The following is a 19,623-nucleotide window of genomic DNA, read 5'->3' on the forward strand; positions in this document are numbered from 1 at the left end:
CGTCATCTATGCCTTATTAATAACAACTGAGAGTTGATAGCTCTCCCATTTTTCAGAGGAGAACACTGAATCACAGAGAATTTTAGTGACTGATACAAGTGTTTTGCTAGCAAGTGTTATGAGAATTCCACTCAACGTGCCTGACTCTGCCATGTCACATAACTCTTGAATGCTTTGTAAAAGGATTCCTGGCTTCTGATGACCTGGTAAGGTTTCCGGTAGCCAGAGTGTGTTGTTTCTCTTGCATAAGGCACAGTGGCGATACCTACTCCTTGGCCCCATATTTTTACATGTACACATCAATGTATTCTAGTAAATACCACCGGATCAGCAGCCAGCAGTCTTCCCAAATGTTTTATAATTCTACCATATGTGTTTGATTGTGTCATTACGTCGCTTGTCCTAATTAAGATGAAAGGAATCTGAATTGGAATAACTGGTTCTGTGAATGCCAGAGCCACCCAAATAAAATCCCTTGAACCTCAGGCTTTCCAGCCCCAGTGCTGCTTGTGTAGACTTTCTGAGTGATTACACATCTGCTGTCCACCCCCGTTTTTAGGATAATTAATTATCACTGAAAGTGTTGGGAAAAAATTAATGTTTCTGTCACATTCATACCCAGACAGATAAGGCTTACTCAGAAAACTTAGGGTGGTGAAAATCATATGTTTTATTAAATTGTGTGTTTTCCAGGAAGCTTTAGACTCCTCTACAATGTTCTTTTGGTCCTAAAATTGGTGGGAGGGCTTAGAGTCACAGGAGGCAGAGAGGAACAAGTTGAAATATTGAGGATTCTATTTGGTTGATTGGTTCTGTGTTGTGATTGAACTCTTTGGTAAATGACGCTAATCTAAGCAAAACTTGGTGAGAATTCTTTGCCTCATTGTGGTAGAAAAGTTGCATTTTAAGTGTAGGAGAATGAAAGTAGCTGCCATGTTCAATAATTATATTTTTAATTTTAATTTTACAGTTTTGGTGGTTAAAATTAAAACAATTAAAAAATTATACAAAAGAGAGTTTCTGACTTATTTTTAGAATTTGCATAATTTAACAGGTTGAAATAGGTCCTTCTGAGTCAGCTTTACCTACCTGCAAACAGCAAAGTTAGTGCTTGAAAAACCAGCAAGGGCCAATAAATGCGTTGGAATGACTAGAGCTCACTTTTGAGAAGAAAACAAACAAGCCCTTTCCAAATGGGGATGTCTTTAGTCTTTCAAAGTCATCTAAAAACAAAGCTTACATAGCCAGATTGTTCCGCCAGAAACTTCAGAGTTCACAGTACTATTTAAATTTATTTTTGCTAGTCCCTGACACATGGTCCCTAACCTTCAGAATAATTATCATCTAGTTAGTTTGACTGTCCTTTGAAAGTACCAAACCTGGGCAGGGCTGAGGAGGTATTTTCCACACTGGCTGTAAGGTGTGAAGGAGGAGGGAAGGCGGCTGCTTTTCCTGAGTTTTTGAGGCTTTTTATGGTCCTGAGTAAAGGACCATACCCCCGTACCCCCTGCTCTCGTAGGGGTTCGTGCACACTATTAACAGTGTACATATTCAAACCTGGAACGAGAATGCCTCCTCAAATGGAACATTCTGTTTTGGGGATGTTTACCTTAAAACCACAATCTATTGTTTTCTTCGGAGAAAAAGAAAACAATAAAAATGTTAACACCAGCTTCCTTTTGAAAACAGTCTGCTGGGACTGATAATGACCTTTATAAACCAAAACTCCTGGTGTTGAGGCTGCAAGTACTACGTGGCTGAAAGTTTATTGATTAAGTACACACAGCATTTGTCTTGATAAATGAAAATTGGACCATGCATGGTAAGCAATTATACTGGAAAGAGTGATGACAGCATTCTTAGGATTAAAGAGCACAAGTTTGTTACTTCAATATTGTGAACAAAGAAGGACAAGAAAACTAATTTAGAGAAATTCTACTTTATATCTGAAAGTTACATGAAATAGAATGGCAAAATAGGAACAAGAGCTTGCATTTAAAATAATCCAGAAATTTCTGTCTTTGATTGTAAGAATATGTCCATTTTTGCAATGAACAGCTTTCAGTAACCCTGGATGGCTGACATAGAATTATTATGTTCATTTATATCCTGAGACATTTCCAAGTTTCATAGAATGGAAAATAGGAAACTCCTACCAAATTCTTTTTTAGACTTGAGGTGAATAGAATAAAGCTCGTAAACAAAACTACGCAAAACTTGGAAATTAATTGGTAGTTACAAATATTAGTATGGTAACTGTGTTTGGGGTGCTGGGTTTGGGGGTGACACGGGGGCTAAACAGCTTGACATTATTGACCTGAGGCAAACATGTTGAATTCCTCTAAGGGATTTGGCCTCAAACATTCTTTCTTTCTGGCCTCACCATGCTCAGTAGCGGGAAGAAGCTAACTAACGTGGGGGCACCTCTTCCCTTGCAAAGTCAGCTGAGGAGGAAGTTACTCTTCCCCTCTCCTCTGCCCAGAATCAGCACTGTGTGACATCCCCGAGGGCTAAAACACCTCTGAAGCTTTTCGTTCTTATCTTAGCCTAACTTCCCCCAACACTTCTGTTCCCTGCCTTTGAAAATAGGCTTCACTCCTGCAGGCTCAGTTTTAAAATATGGCAGAATCAGCACTGTCTTATTCCAGGTCCCGAACTACTGCTGAGCCCCACTCTACAGGGGATTCCAGTAGAGGTGGTGAGGCTAATAAAGACAGAGTGTTTATTACCAGGGTTTTTTGGGTTTTTTTTCTTCTGAAAGTGAAGTCGCTCAGTCGTGTTCGACTCTGCGACCCGTGGACTGTAGCCCACCAAGCTCCTCTGTCCATGGGATTCTCCAGGCAAGAATACTGGAGTGGGTTGCCATTTTTTCCCTGAGCATGAGCCAAATCCTGCCTCTGTGAAAGAGCCACTGTGTATCCATGTAGAGCTTTCTCTTTGAACCCACTAGACTCATTATTCTGATTCAAAGTGGGCAGGGTAGGTCCTGCTCTTGCCTCATGGATGTCTAATGGATACTCCAGGGGTTAACTGACTTTGCAGAGAAGACATGGCAGGATAGAGGCTGACCTCAAACCCAAGTCATCTGATTTCTCGGCTGGTGTTCTTTCCTTAAGCCACTGTGCTGCTCTCATCAGGTGAAGAGAAGGTTTTAAAGATAAGAAAGTCTTTCTCCTTAGTATCTTCTTCCTGGCACTGCTGCACTAACCGTTTTCAGCTTGGCAATTTAACACAAGTTCCAATTTGCGCAAATGAATAGATTAATCACGTATTTCTTAACTAGATCAAGCTATTTTCTTTAGAACATCCTGTCTTCAACCCTCCCCAGAATGACTATGTATGGAGGGAGAAATAAGACCTCACTACTTATTCTGTCACTCACTGGCTGTTATTTTTTAATTCAAGAGCATTTATAGAGAAGGGGGTATGTATCCTCTGCTGTACCACGTGAGGTGGAGAGGCTTGATCCATTCACTGAAGCAGGCTGCCATAGGGGTTGACAGACATGAATGGTGACTTGGAAGAATAATTACAGAAAAGCAAAGTGGGAAGGAGCAAAATGCTTAGGTGTGCAGTGCGGTTGCTGGGGCTGTGAGAAGATAGTAGAGCCTGGATAAGTAAAAGGAGGGGCCACAGAAGAGGTGGGGCCTAGCAATAAGGTGGGATTTGAACGGCCACGGGCTGGGGGCCAGGGGAGACATTCCACCAGGGGTGGAAGTGGAGAGGAACACACTCTCCACTGGGGCTGCTGAGGAAAGGGATGTGCCTAGAGGACAAACACATCAGAGAGACGACCTACTCTGAAGTAACTGTAGAGCCCCGGTGGGAACCATCACTGACCATCTCCAAGCTAGCAGTGGTAACACTGGCAGAAAGATGCTATAAAGTTGTTCTACAGAATATTATTCACAGCACAAGCTTACACTTGCACCATCATTCTAGCTTAAGAATAAGGCAACAGCATGGCTTTAAATCAGTTCATTGGAAAACAGGTGATAAGAAGCCTAGATATCATCAAGACCTGTGAAATCCAATATGATACAAACCAGCCATGTGTGGCTATTGACCTCTTGAAATATGACTACTCCAAAATGATAAATATATATCAAATTGCAAAGAGTATAAAAGGTATACACAGTATGCCCTTAATAATGTATATATTATTTACATGTTAAAATAATACTTTTGATATATTGAGTTATATAAAATATTCAGTACAAATGTATAAATAAATAAATTTAGCCTCATTCACCCAGATAAATGCCATCTTCATCAGAGAGTGTCCTTGGGAATCTAAACACTAATTCCTATAATCCTGCCTCCTGCAAGCTGGTCCTTGAGCTCTTTGTGGGGGATCCTCTAACTCCTTTCCATGTTTTCCCAGCCTTAATATAAGACTAAATATTCCCAGTAGTGTTTTCTTGTCTTTAATAGCTGCTGAAATTAATGAGAATAAAGTCTGTTTTTCCTGTCTCTTACCATTTAGTTCTCCTATATCATATGCTATAATAATCAACGAACGTTTGTTAAGTACTAAGTATTGTTTTCTGCCTTTTATAAGTGACAGCTCATTTAATTAAGCTGTAAAGGTAGAAACAATCATTGTCCCTATTTTACAGTGAGACCTAGAAGCTCAAGTAGCATGACCAGGGAAGTGCTATCAGAGCCAGCCTTCTCATACAGGGTGTCACTCTCTTCACGGGGGTGCCTGATGGCCTCTCAGCTTGCTCCTGCTTCCTCTTTGCACTCTTTGTCCTCTCCCTGGAGTGACAATTCCTCCTCTTGTCTGCTGTTAAACTTCTGCTCCTCCTTTAAAGCTTAGACTAGAATATAACCTATTAACTAGCTCCTCAGGCAGAATCAGTATGCTGTCTGTCCTCTCTATGTAGATAACCTCACTTTCTGTCTGTGTAATGGAGCCTGCATTTTACTCAGTTTCTGTCCTGATGCTTGTCTCTGCAGTAGACTGTGACTCTTGTTATTCAATTCTGTATTCTTAGTATCTTACACAGGGCATCCAGTACCAGTAGGAATTCAGGAATACTTTTTGAATTGATTTTCACAACACAGCATGGATCAAGCCTGATTCTGAAGATGATGCTAATAAGGATAGCCAAAGAGTTTTTTGACAAACGTATTTGGAACAGGTATGTGGACCACCAGGACCACCACAAGTTATTACTTCGGAAGACTTCACTTAAAGACTTCACTTAGGTGTCCAGATTCTAGTTTGCTTTTTCATTTGAGGAAGGAAAAACCAAACTATCTGGTAATAGTGGACTAAGTAGTTCAGAAAAGCTATCCAATTGAAGAAAATAAGAAAGCTGGTCAGAATAAAAACATGTAGCTTTGAAGACATCAGAACAGTCATAGGTCGAGTGGAGCATCACTGGACCAAGATCTAGAAGAAGCTGGAAACCCAGAGCATTAATCTTGGCTTCAGGGGCTGCCTTGCCCCCAGTTTCTTCTGCTGGTTACCAAAGGAAAAGGCTGATGAGCTGAACAGCACTTTGGACATCCTTCCTGGGCCAGGATGGTGATAGGGGGCTTGGTAAACTCCCTAGGCTTTAGTCTGGGACCCTGAACAGCTAAACTCCCAGAAGTTAGAGTGAATTGGAAGTAGTCTTTGAAAGGATTACAGTCCAGCTTTGCATCCTCTCAAGCTCTAAAACTGGATTAATAAGATCTACTGCTTTCCTGACACCTGAGAAGCACAGGAAAATTCAAGGCCTAGATGACTTTACTAGTGAATTCTATCAAATGATGCAGAGAGAAATAACATGCACCCTACACAAACTTCCAGAAATTAGAAAAAGAAGGAATAGTCTTACTTTATCTATGCAGCCAACATAACCTTGATATCCATACTGGATAAGGACATTATGAGAAAGAAAAATTACTGGTCAATCCCACTCACAGATGCCAAGACACTAAGCAAAATATTAGCAAATTAATCCTAGCAAAATATGGAAAAGATAATATATCATGACCCAGTTGAATTCATATCAGAAAGGTAAGGATGGCTTAACATTTGATAATATAAGAGAAAAATCCTATAATCATTCTAATAGGTACAGGAAAAATATTTGTTTATTATCTATACATAATTTAAAAATAACTTAGCAAACTAGGAATAGAAGAGAATTTTCCAAATTTGACAAAGAGAATCCTATAGCAAATATCATACTTACTGGGAAATATTGAAAGCTTTCCAGTTGAGATCAGAAATAAGAAAAAGATGCCTATTACTAAGATTATATTCAATATTGTGCTGACTGAACCAGTACAGTAAGCCTAGAAATAAAAGGCATAAGGATTAGAAATGAGTGAATGAATGATGACCACCAACCCAACAATAGAAGAAATTCTTTCTAAAAGGAGAGACTACATCATTTAGGTTTTAAAGTTCCCTTTTTACAGTGGAACTCAAATTCTAACCAGATTTTTTTTCTCTAACCAGAGTTTTAAAAATCATTTTGGGAGGAAATCAAGTCTCTCATCAAATACTTGCTTATTGAGTACAACTCTGAGTCGTGAGGATTCTACAATGAATAAGGCCAAGGAGTTTTTCATTCTGGTTGGAGAGACCAAAAAGAAAGAATCAGATAAATAAATTATATCATTGCAAGTAATGATACAGTAATGTGACTGGGGTAAGAGCATGATGGTTGGAGAGAGGTTACTTCAGACTGGTAAATGGGAAGTCCTCTTGGAAGTGAATGTGAGCTTTGCCTGAATGAGAATTCATGTTGAATAGCAAGAATGCAGCAGTTCTTTTCTCTAAACTAATTAACCTATTAAATTAATGTGTGCTTAGTCACTCAGTCGTATCTGACTCTGCATCTCCATGGACTGTAGCCCGTCTGGCTCCTCTGTCCATGGGGATTCTCCAGGCAAGAATATTGGAGTGGGTTGCCATGCCCCCCTCCAGGGGATGTTCCCAATCTAGGGATCGAACTCAGGTCTCGTGCATTGCAGGTGGATTCTTTACCATCTGAGCCACCAGGAATTTAATGAATTTAGCTTAATAACTCACAGAGCCTTTAATAACCAAGCACCTACCGACAAGGTATTTTTATTTCTGGCGATCACAAAGATTCTCCTCTTTAATGGATGGGTATCAGAAAACTACAGAGGCTGAGATATTAGTTAATAATTATTACCTTTATGGAGCTGTTAGATCTTATCTTTGATAATTCTGTTAGAATCATCTCTACATGTAGTCCCCCACACCCACACACAGGTGTTAGGATGTGCCTTGAATCCTTGCCTTCAGCCAGGAATTTCTCCTTTAGCATCTTATAAGGATGTTTAATATAGGACCAAGCAATTTCAAAGGCAGCCACCCAGGAGAAATTAATAAAGGGCTCATTTCCCTCATACTAGGAACGTTCTTTCAGCTCTCCTGAAGCAGCACAATTTGTTCCCAAAGAACCACACCTTTCTTTTCTCAGTTCTAAATTTTCTGAAATTACAAAACAAAGAAATCCTAAAACAGAAAAGGAAGAAGTTCTATCAACAGATCAGAGGAACAAATGAAGATAACATTTATTGAATGTCCCCATACCACATTAGGGCTTCCCTTATGGCTCAAGATTAAGAATCCGCCTGCAATGCGGGAGACCTGGGTTTGATCCCTGGGTTGGGAAGATCCCCTGGAGAAGGGAAATGCTACCCACTCCAGTATTCTGGCCCAGAGAATTCCATGGACTGTATAGTCCATGTGGTCACAAAGATGTGGACACAACTAAGTGAGTTTCACTTCCCTAATGCCACATTAAGTTTATCTTTGATTTAGATATGATTATCCTTATTTTATGGATAAGGAGAAGACGATGGCACCCCACTCCAGTACTCTTGCCTGGAAACTCCCATGGATGGAGGAGCCTGGAAGGCTGCAGTCCATGGGGTCGCTAGGAGTCGGACACGACTGAGCAACTTCACTTTCAGTTTTCACTTTCATGCATTGGAGAAGGAAATGGCAACCCACTCCAGTGTTCTTGCCTGGAGAATCCCAGGGATGGGGGGCCTCGTGGGCTGCCATCAATGGGGTCGCACAGAGTCGGACACGACTGATATGACTTAGCGGTAGCAGCATCCTTATTTTATAGATGAGGAAACAGGTTCAGAGAGGCAATAAGCAACTTGTCCAAAGTCACAGCAGTAGAAAAATACAGGACTGAGATTTCAATCTGGGTATTCAAAAATTCTAGCCAAATTCCAGCAGCTATTTCTTGCCACTCTACCAGATTGCCTTCTTGACCTTCAGAGTTTGCTGTCTCAGAATGGCTATTCCCATTTCCTGTATTTCTTAAGGTAAAATGAAAATATCCCTGTTCAAGGCATATCCTCCCTCTCCATGAATTTCAGGGACAGAAGCACACATCTAAACTGGAAGCCTGACCTAATGATACTCTGCAGCTTTAGACATTTACAGACTGCTCTTGTTCTAGACAAGCTTGCAACTAGGATGTGTGGGAAAGCATTTTTAATCCCTGTAGACAGAGTCAACAGAGAAAAAAATGGGATTTCTTAGTTGCTAAAGGGAAAGAATTCAATTATCCCTCTTAAAAAAGAGTCCAAACTAATCAAATATGCTTTTACTTTAAATTCTTTTGTTTTTTGGACATGTTGATCTGAAAGAGCAATGCATATGCTGCCTTAAAAAATCTGTAGAGTTGCTTTTTTTTTTAAGTCAAGAAATGCTTATACCACTAAAAATTAGCCTCTTCTGTACATAACTGACAACCCAGCATTTCTGATTATCCATTTTTGTGCACCTGCAAATTCTGCCACCAGGCTAGGCCCCAGTGCTGGGGTAGCCCCAGCCACACAGCCAGTGATAGCCTCTACCAGAGACTTCTGGTCTCAGCTAGAGCTGCACTCATGGTTTGAAGAAAGCCCTTTCAATTCTGGACAGAAGCAATAAGCGAGTGTCCAGTTCTCCACTGTGTTATTATTGTTATTGTCTTTGTCTAAACTCCCATTTGGCAAGGGGCCACATAGTCTGTGCCAGAGGATATGTCTGCATAGAGCAGGGGTCAACCACATTTATCTATAAATATTTTCAGCTTTTCAGGCTGTATCATCTTTGTTGTAACTATTCAACTCTGCCACTGTAGTATGAGAACATCTATAGTCAATATGTAAATCAATGGGTGTGGCCACATTCCAATAAAACTTTATTTACAAACAGTGGGCCAGATTCGGACCACAGCTGTCCTTTGGCAAACCCTGGTAGAAAATCATAAACAGTGGTGCTCAGGGTGGCCTTCAAATCAGCAGCATCAGCACTACCTGGGAAATTGTTAGAAATGCAAAATTTCAAATTTTGACCTATATCAAAGTCATCTGGTAGTCTTGCTAGATATAGAATGCTGGGCTCCAATCCCAATATTTCTCATTTGGGAGGTCTGGCTTGGAGAATTTATTTTTCTCAGAAGTTCCCAGATGATACAGATGTTACAGGCGAGAGACTACACTTTGAGAACCACTGCAACAGATGTCTTCCTGTACATAGGATCTGGGGAGAGGGGCATGCAGTCATAAGATGGTCATGGTAGCAGGGGCTGTAAGGGAAGGAATGGCTAGGAGATTCAGAACTTGCCTGTTCCTATAATGGACTCTTTGGTGAGTGAGGGTAGGATGGCCAAGGAGCCAAGGTCACGGCAAGATGAGGAGCTTCTTATTGTGGTATATATATAATGGAATATTACTCTGCTATTAAAAAACACATTTGAGTCAGTCCTAATAAGGTGGATGAACCTAGAGCCTATTATACAAAGTGAAGTAAGAAAGAGAAAGACAAATATTGTATATTAACGTATGCATATGGAATCTTGAAAGATGGTACCGATGAACCTATTCACAGGGCAGCAACAGAGACGCAGATATAGAGAACAGACTTGTGGGTACAGTGGAGGAAGGAGAGATTGGGACAGATTGAGAGAATAGCATGGAAACATACTCATTACCATATGTAAAATAGAAAGTGAGTGAGAATTTTCTGTGTGACACAGGAGCTCAGCCCAGTGCTCTTGACAACCTAGAAGGGTGGGATGGGACAGGAGATGGGAGGAAGAGGGTTCAGGAGGGAGGGGACATGTGTATACCTATGGCTGATTCATGTTGATGTGTGGCAGAGGCCAACACAATATTGTAGAGCACCTGTCCCCCAGTAGTTGTATTTTGTTCAATGCTTCTCAAAAAAAAAAAAAAAAAAAAAAGAGGAGCTTCCGGAGCTAGTGCAACCAGCAAGCTCTGCAGAAAGAAAAGCTTTGAGAGGGTTGAACTGTCCCCTCTCCAGACTAGCTTGCCTGACTGTAGATGCTTGTGTCTGGGTGCAGGAGAGAACACGGGAACTTTCTGAGCCAACTGAATGGTGCTCAGGGGGAATTCACAAGGACCTAGCTCACTCCGAGTGGGCTGCAGCACAATCAGGCCCCTGGTACTTTGCTGCAGTATCAGTTCACATACCTTCAGATGTGATTTACTAGAATTGTCATTGTTGAACTGCAGGCTGCAGTGAAACATCTAGGGGGCCAGCAGAGGGACCCTGCCAGAATACCCAGATAATTCCCAGTCTCTCTCACCTGCCAAGTAGAGTGAAGATTCTTTGATCATCATATGCCCCTGATGTGAGAGGACAGACTTGTCAAAGCGAGAGGCTGGTGTACAATGACCTTGGATACTAAGCCCTAGATACTTGTGAACTTGTCAAGGGATTTGCAGGCCAGCTGGTGAGCAGATGTTGCAGATGATGGGAGCAGCAAGAGGAGCTGCCCACAGGATTCCAGATATTCCAGCATGTCCTAGGCTTCTACTGGGAAGAATGTGAATGATATCTTGATTAGGGGCCCTACAAGGGCCACCTAAGAGGGCAGACTAAAGAGAATCAGCTCAAAGCCACACAGCACTGGAAACCATAGAGTTGGACTATTATTAGGATGTCTAAGGCATGATATCAGAACCAGACTGGGAGAAGCAGGATGTCATGGCCATGCTGCTCTTCACCCTGTGAAAGGGTTCTCACAGCCCCAGTACTGAACTTCTCTGCATCCTCCCAAACTTCTAGGATCTCTGAACCAGTTCCCCTCCTGGTTTTTGTTAAAGACCTTGTTCAAGTATTACTTCAGAAGCAAAAATATTTTTAGGTGCGACTGACTCCAGGTACAAGGTCCATCTTCTTGCCTTTTACTGGCTTGCAGGGAGGGTCCTAGCCCTGGTTACCATATCTGCCTTTCAATCAGCATTTACCAGGTGATGGGTGATGCTGCCTTGGGCTTCATGACCGAATTGATTGGCCTTCCCGATGGACAGACAGCAGAGAGCATTCCTGTGGCCATAAATCACATATTCCTTGTCTACAAGACAAAAACTCAGTACAAATAGCCTCAAAGGTTTTTAAAATTAACAAATGGCCCTTGAATTTAGAGCAAGTTTTTTAAAAATACGATAACAATCTGAGGTGAATCTTCTTCACCATCTAATTTAGCCCTGACTTTATTTATTTCTCATTAAAAAATAAAATCTCGAACTTCTTTCCATCCACAACGTTTTGTATTAAGAAAAAAGTACATATCTTGCATATGTCTCCAAGATGTTGCCTATTCATTCACTACTTTTTTCAGGATTCAGAGTTACTTGGTGTCTAAAACACTGATCACCCTTATGGCTTTCAGATTTCCCCTACCTTTTAAATGTATTTATATTGTTAATGGTGATCATCTATATTTTTCTTCCTAAATTGGCAAATTTAGATCTATTTAGCAATATTCCTTTTTAAATGAATGAAAAATAAGAATCGATCTTAAAAACCACTGTAATCTCATGATAGGAAAATGACCGAGGGTCTTATACTACAGCCGTATGATGGAATATACACAGTCATCAAGAATCCTTCAAGATACTGGATCATGTAAACACACCATGGACTGGATCAAAAGGCAGGAGTCTAAATTTTCAACTAAGAACATGGAGTCCTCTTGAATCCCCTGCCTTTCTCACTGCTTGGTCTTCATTCCATCTCCAGTCTATCTGTTTTCTAACTTTTAGGCTTGTCTCTTATCCTAGCTCTGTGCTCATTTCCTACGATTTGATCCCAGCGTTCATCTTTCCCAGCCTGGCCTTGGGCAATCCCTAGGTTTTTACCCCTGGCTTTTCCTGCCCTGGGCTACTGCAATATTCACTCAGCTTCATCAGCTTCGGTCACAGGGGACCTCAGCCCTGCACCAATCACCCACATGCCCAGTACCCTGACCACATTAGAGGATTTCAATTTTAGGAAGACTTTGTAATTTCATGGAAATTGTAGAGCAGCATGCTGACTCTCTTAAAAAACAACAAAAAAAGTCAGGCTCCTCAGATCCTCCAAGATAGCAAAATGTGGAAACTTGATATGGAGGGGAAGCAGAGCTTTTGTGCCCTGCTTCTTGCTCACCAAGGTTCATCCTTTCTTTGGGATCTCTCTCATTTGCTCTAAGTATGATGGTGGCCACTATACTTTAAGAGACTCTTAAAGGAACTTGGCTCAATTTGGTAAAGGAGTTAGACTTTCTCACAGAATTGAGATGACTTTAACCAATACTTGGTGTCTAATGCATACATTGAGTCCAAATTGACATTGATATCAGCAATGATAGTTGAATCATTTGAACTACCCACTGCTTGAAAGCTTGGAGGCAGTAAAAAGGATCATATCACCTCTTTAGATTCCTTCTCAGAGGCCTAAAGAGGTGATGAAATCTTTAATAATTTTACAACCAGAAAAACTACCTAAAAAAATTCAAATCCAATTTGCAGAATGAAACAAATACACAAAAGTGCTCCCTTGAATTTATAGATATACTTATTTGGCTAGTCATTATATGGAAATCTGGAGAAGGAAATGGCAACCCACTCCAGTATTCTTGCTTGGAGAATTCCATGGACAGAGGAGCGGGATAGGCTGCAGTCCATGGAATCGTAGAGTAAGACACTACTGTGCGACTAACTTTCACTTTGAAGCTTCCCTCGTAGCTCAGTTGGTAAAGAATCTGCCTGCAATGCAGGAGACCTGGGTTCCATTCCTGGGTTGGGAAGATCCACTGGAGAAGGGATAGGCTACCCACTCCAGTATTCTTGCACTTCCCTTGTGACTCAGCTGGTAAAGAATCCGCCTGCAATGTGGGAGATCTGGGATCGATCCCTGGATTGGGAAGATCCCCTGGAAAAGGGAAAGGCTACCCACTCCAGTATTCTGGCCTGAAGAATTCCACAGACTGTATAGTCCATGGAGTCACAAAGAGTCAGATATGACTGAGTGACTTTCACTTCACTTCACTATATGGAAATCATTATTTATGAGAATGAATACACTTCTGAAAGATTCTAATATTCTGAAAAACTTCAGTTATTAATTCTGCTACTAAAATTCTTATATAAATTAAATTTGATTTGCTTGTCTTATTTGAAGTAATAGTCTGTAAAAATTTCCTTTACCATAATCTGTTTTGCCTTTGTTTATCTTACATTAGGTAGTTGTTCCATATCTGACTTTTTAATCTAACTTTGAATCAATATTTAAAACATGTTCTTTTGAGGACTTCCCTGTTGGTGCAATGGCTATGAATCCGACTGCCAATGCAGAGGACACAAGTTCAATCCCTAGTCTGGGAAGATTCCACATGCCTTGGAGCAACTAAGCCTGTGTGTCACAACTACTGAGCCCTGTGCCACAACTACTGAAGACCATACGCTTAAGAGCCCATGCTCTGCAAGAAGAAAAGCCACCGGAATGAGAACTCCCCACACCACAAGGAAGAGAAGCCCCCACTTGCCACAACTAGAGAAAGCCTGCACACAGCAATGAAGAGACAGTGCAGACAAAAAAAAAGAAAGAAAGAAAAAATAAAAATTGATTAATTTTTAAAAATATGCTCTTTTGAAAAATGCATTAAAATAATCAATTTTTATTTTAGGCAATATCTACATCTTCAATTTAAAAGTTTTTCTTTTTCCTCCATTCAATGAGATCTTTATTTTTTCTAAAGGAAAATGCAAACTTGTTCTTTTTCTGATAAGCTCCTCTTTCTAGAACCACAGACTTAAGGATCTCAAAGATGTTGGAATCCTAGTGTTCTGAGTGAATGATGTGGCCTGTCAGAGACAGATGAGATTCCCAGGATAGCCTCCTCTAAGAATTCCTCAAACATTGGTGTCTCCCTCAAAGCCCATGACTTAGAAAGCTATGAAGGAGACTGACTGGCTCCTTGGAGTTTAAAGGAAGGTGAGATCTGCTTCCACAAATCCTACCAAGGTTAAGTTCACCAGGAGGCTGGTGAGGAAAAAGCCCAGTCCAAACAATTTTTGGCTATTGGAAAAGTGTTGAAGCAGGGCAAGTACTGTTTGTTGCATTTCACAACATTTGTTCCTATACCTTTTGGCCTTCTGGTTTCCCTGCCCCTCACAGGCCATGCTCAACTGCCAGCAGAATAAAACCTATGTGATCAATCCACTCATATACACACGTTATCCTACTCCAAGGGACAGTTGAATATAATACAAGTGCTCCGAGGAGGACTGAACTTAATCTAAAAGAATAAAGGGTAGAATTTTTCCAGAGTGAATGTCTGAAACAAGAAGCCTGTTTTAACATTTCACAAATTGCGTTTCCTAGGAACCCAGTGCCTCTGCCTCCCAGTGACTCTGGGTCTTCCCTGACTCGAGAATGCCCTCACTTTTCCTCCTTATCTTTCCATCGTTGTGACTGACATCTCACGCTCTCACATTTCTTCCTAATTTTGTCTCCCTGGAAGCAGATAATTCCTTTGGCACTCTATTTCCCTTTGTGCATCATTCCAGGGGCAAACTGTGTCTACAACAACCTCTAGTCTGGGACTCAATACCTCTGAGAATTAAAAGGAGGAGAAAGGTAATAAAACTAGAGACAATCTGGCCTGTCCTCGCATCCCTCTCTTTTCTATCAGGCTGCAGAGTTGAAGGATGTCTGGGCAAATAGTTCACTTCTGAGTTATCTTCTTAAAGCTCAGTACAAGAAGCTTATATAAGCCAGAGGTGAAACATACGGTGTATCAGCTTTAATCATTCAGGGTTTCAGTCATTTCCCACAACTCTCCTTCAGTTCTTCAAAACCATGTTCAGCAAAAGGTCGGTGCATTGATTTAATTGCAGAATGAAAAGTATTTAACCATGTAACTAACTATTTAAGCAGACTCTTTAAGTAGTATACAGACCAGTCTCCAACATTTAATATTTTCTGAAGCAACTCTACTTTGGGGCTCATTTATCTTGAAAACAAACCATCCAAGCACTAAACACCCTTCAAAAGACATCTTGTCTAGTTGTCAGATGAGGAAAATTCATAGCAGCCCTCATGGTGACAGACTGTGGCATCCCATGCCAGCGTCTGGAAACCTGGATGCCGTCAAGTGGCAGAGCCGTGAGGTTCAAAACCAGATCAGGGCAAAAATCTCCCACTGGAAACCACCCATCACTGCCGTTGCCTATTAGGCTGGCACAAGACTCAAGCTGAGAATATTTTCTTCTTTTTGGCTGGCATATTGAAATCTGTAAACCTCTTTCTGTAGAACAGAAGCTGTTGAGGGTTTATTTTTCCTGACTTGAGCTAGAGCACATGGAAAGATCTTGAAATCTAACTTAGCCAGCAACCAGAGATCAGAGTGGGTTGGAGGGGGGGTGGTGGGAGTTCACCTTTATAGTGATGTAACTGGAAAGAAACAATGAAGCCTGTATAGTGACCAGCGGTCCCAGTTTGCCCAGAAGTGAGGATTTCTCTGGACACAGGACTTCCAGTGCTAAAACCAGGACAGTTTTGAGAACACCAGGATGATGGTTCACCCTAAAAGTGGGTTGTTAGCTGCTCAGTCATGTCCGACTCTTTGCAACTCCATGGACTGTAGCCCACCAGGCTCCTCTGTCCATGGAATTCTCTAGACAAGAATACTGGAGTGGGTTGCCATTCCCTTCTCCAGGGAATCTTTCCAACCCAAGAATCGAACCCAGATCTCTTGCATTGTAGGCAGATTCTCTACCATCTGAGCCACCAGGGCAGCCCAAAAGTGGGTTGAGGTGACCTGAATTCTGATACTAAGGAGATTAGTCCTCACACTCACAAAAGAGTTTCTAGGCAAGTGAATGTCAGAGGACTGTCTTTACTCATGATGAATCTCTAACCCCCTCTCCCTATCCCAAGGCAGATCTATCCACCCATTCTAAAATTTCTAGCGCCAGGAAATGTTGAAATGGTAAATGCAGGAATTCTGGCTGCCCAGTTGGCGTTTGGCCCAGTAGTGATCTGAGTCTTGGGAATGTGTCTCCTTGCTCCTAGAGTTGCTCTCTGAGAGTTCTGCTCTGCTCTAGATATCCCCCTTCATCAGCCATTATGCAGCAGAAATACCTCAGAAGGGCTTCACCAATCTGATGGCCAGTTAGCATCTTATCAGCAGTTAATACCTGCTTCCAGAACCAAAAACGTTTAGATGTGGAAGGCACCTGAAGGTCACCTAGCCAGAGGTTCTTAGCCAGCATCAGGTTAACTGTATAAGAATCACTGCAAGATAAGTATCAGTTGATCTGAACCAGGCTATGCTGTGCTAAGCAGCAAGCTCCCCATCCAAGTAGCTTATCTTGACAAGAGTTACTTTTCCCTCAGGCTCTGTATCTATTGCAGGTAGACAGGGTGCTCTGCTCCTTGTGTTAACTCAGAAACCCCAAAGTGGCTGATCCCAGTGCCAGAGGGAGAAGGCAATGGAGGACTCTGTCCATCCAGTGCTCAGCCAGGAGCAGACACTGGCCCTTTCCACTCACAACTCAGTGGCCAGAATCAGTCACACAGCCCCACACAACCACAGGAGTGCTAAGGAAAGCAAACTCCTCCTGGTTCCCAGAAGTGAGCCGGACAAGAAATAGCCAGTGAATAGCATTGAGTACCACAAAAAGCCTGTACAATGCAGGTAGTGAATTCAGCTTCTGGAGCTTCTGATTCAGTGAGTCTGAGTGGAACCTGGAAACCAAGGTAGATTTAAAGACTCTAGGGTTTTGGAAGGGGGCAGTCTGTTGAGAAATTACAGATGAGGTGATCTGCTTCGGTTAAGAGTCAAATGAGGTCAGGCTTTTGGACTCTTGATCCAGTGTTCTTTCAAGCTACCCTGCTTCCTCAAAAGAGTTTGCATTTTATCTTTTTTTTTTTTTTCCAGCCAAAAGATTAAGCTTTTCATGAAATATTGAGTATCTGTGTGAGACTAATGGGGCAGTTTTGGAAATCTTGGGGACTTCCTCACCTGTCAGATGAGTGGATGGGCCTTCTCAGTTTTACCCAGGCCCCACCTTCTCCAGAGGCAAGAGGAAATTGGGGTGAGCAGGGAGGAACGAGGTAGAAGAGTCTGTTCGGTCCACTTCTCTGTGTGTGTCCGGCTGAAGCTGCTCCCCTTCCCCAAACCAGCTTCTTTCTTTACTTTGTGTTTCCGGCCTAGCTCGTAATTGCCTTCTCTCTCTATGAGCACTGACTTTCCATACGTTTCCCTGAAAAGCCCAGGAAGGAGCCCTGCCACGAGCCTCTCCCTGCTCGTGTGTCTCTTAGGAGGGCACCACGTAAGAAAGCCACCTGTAAGAACTGCACCCTCCCTACCCCCCAACACACACACACACACCTTTAGCAGTGAGTGAATATGCTTGCTCTCTCCACAGGGATGTTTCACTCCCTTTTCTGACCCATCTTGTTATCTCCTCCAGGGCTGTTCTCTAAAACTGCCATATGCTTTCCATTCTTTAACTAACCACCCTAATACTGCCCCCTCTCTGCAAAGTACCCTAGTCCCCAAACTCAGTATTAAATACTCATTTCTCAAGATAAATGCACCCAGTGTTCATAGCAACATTATTTACAGCAGCCAAGACATGGAAGCTACCCAAGTACCCATCAATAGATGAATGGTAAAGAAGATGTGGTATACATAATGGAATACTATTCAGCCATAAAAAAGAATAATATGCTGCCATTTTCAGCAACATGGATGGATCTAGAGGATATCATAGTGAAGTGAGTCACATAGAAAAAGTCAAATACTGTATGATATCACTTATATGTGAAAAATAATACAAATGAATCATATACAAAACAGAAATAGACTCAGAGACACAGAAAACTTACAGTTACCAAAGGGGAGATGGGCGGTGGGGGAGGGTCAGATCAGGAGTATGGCATTATCAGATACACAATATTATACATGAAACAGATAAGCGACAAGGATTTACTGTATAGCATAGGGAATTATACCCAGTATCTTGCAATAACCTATAATAAAATACAATTTGCAAAAAATCAAATCATTATGCTATATACCTGAAACTAACACAATGTATTGTGTTGTAAATCAATAAAAATACTCCTTTTTTTCTAGAGTCTAATGGCTCTTTGTTTATGGTTTTCTTCTAAAACTGACTTTTTTCCATTCCCTTTTGTAAGTTCACCTGTAGGCCAATGTCTCCCTCAGCAGAGTGCCCTTCAAGAGCAGGGACTAGCTCTGTTTTTTGTGCTTGTATTAATATCTCTGGCATCTTGCATGATTCCTGTAATGTTTGACATTGAATACATCTTTCTGGAAGGAAGGAAGAAAGGAAAAGAGGAAGGTTATTCCAACTTTCTCCCTAGATTCCAATCTAAGGTTGTATGTTATTCATCTTTGAATATATATCTCATCATCAATCAATCAATTTAGCAATGATTTCATATGGGAAATTTCTTAGGACTTTTTTTTTTTAAATTTGGAGACTGGGATCTAATCCTGCTTTTCTATTAACTAACTGTGTTGTTTTGAGAGCTCAGACCTTAGTTTTCTCAAATCTAAATCAAAAGGATTCAAAATACCCTCCATGGCTTCTCAGATGAATCCTCAGTATCAAAAAGGAATGCATATTACTTCCAAAAATAAATAATGGCCAAGAACAGAATACACAGTTCACAAGCCAAGTCAAGTCACTCTGAAGGAGAATGTTGGTGAGTATTTCTCTATAATCCAAGGCAGCCAAGAAAACAAAGTTGCTCCATGTTGGTCACCTTGGCTTTTGTTCTCTTCCCTGGCAACGAAGGGTAGAGAGGAAGGTGCTGGAGGAGGACCAGTTGTGGTTAGAGACCTCAGCTGATGGGAAGGTGTCAGGAAGCAGAAAGTCACCTATCCAGTGACTGACATGCTTTCAAAGGCAATTCCCATATCTAGAAACAAAAGCTATAGAAAGTGGAACTTGCTGGAAAGATTTGGAGCAACCGTATCTTCTAGTCTCTCAGGCTAAAACCTTAGCATGTCATGATCTGAATGTTTTTGCCCCACTCAAACTCCAACCCCCAAATTCATATTTTGAAATCCTAATGCCCAAAGTGATGGTGTTTGGAGGTGGGGCCTTTGGGAGGTCATTAGGTCATGAAGGCTGTCATGACCTAATAAGACTCATATCCTTATTTAAAAAACAAAAAGAACTCTAGAGAGTTTCCTTGCCCCCTTCCACCATGTGAGGACACATGAACAGTCTGTGACTCAAAAGGGAACCATCACCTGATTATGCAGGCTGAGGATTTTAGACTTCAGCCTCCAGAACTAAGAGAAATAA

General features: G+C 41.5%; 1 protein-coding gene and 1 long non-coding RNA gene across 3 annotated transcripts in view; one reads left to right on the plus strand and one right to left on the minus strand.

The window, feature by feature from the left end:
• Positions 1 to 13,845, plus strand: part of LOC129643993 (uncharacterized) — a 76,325-nt gene extending 62,480 nt beyond the window's left edge. The window contains exon 3 of the long non-coding RNA XR_008710646.1: positions 13,581 to 13,845. This is a non-coding gene — a long non-coding RNA (uncharacterized LOC129643993). The remainder of the gene's footprint in view (positions 1 to 13,580) is intronic.
• KCNAB1 (potassium voltage-gated channel subfamily A regulatory beta subunit 1) overlaps positions 1 to 19,623 on the minus strand; it is a 439,216-nt gene that overhangs the window by 155,707 nt on the left and 263,886 nt on the right. The gene's annotated exons all lie outside the window — the stretch shown is intronic.

The sequence above is a fragment of the Bubalus kerabau genome, chromosome 2, assembly GCF_029407905.1.
Source record: "Bubalus kerabau isolate K-KA32 ecotype Philippines breed swamp buffalo chromosome 2, PCC_UOA_SB_1v2, whole genome shotgun sequence".
NCBI classification, from domain to species: Eukaryota; Metazoa; Chordata; class Mammalia; order Artiodactyla; family Bovidae; genus Bubalus; species Bubalus kerabau.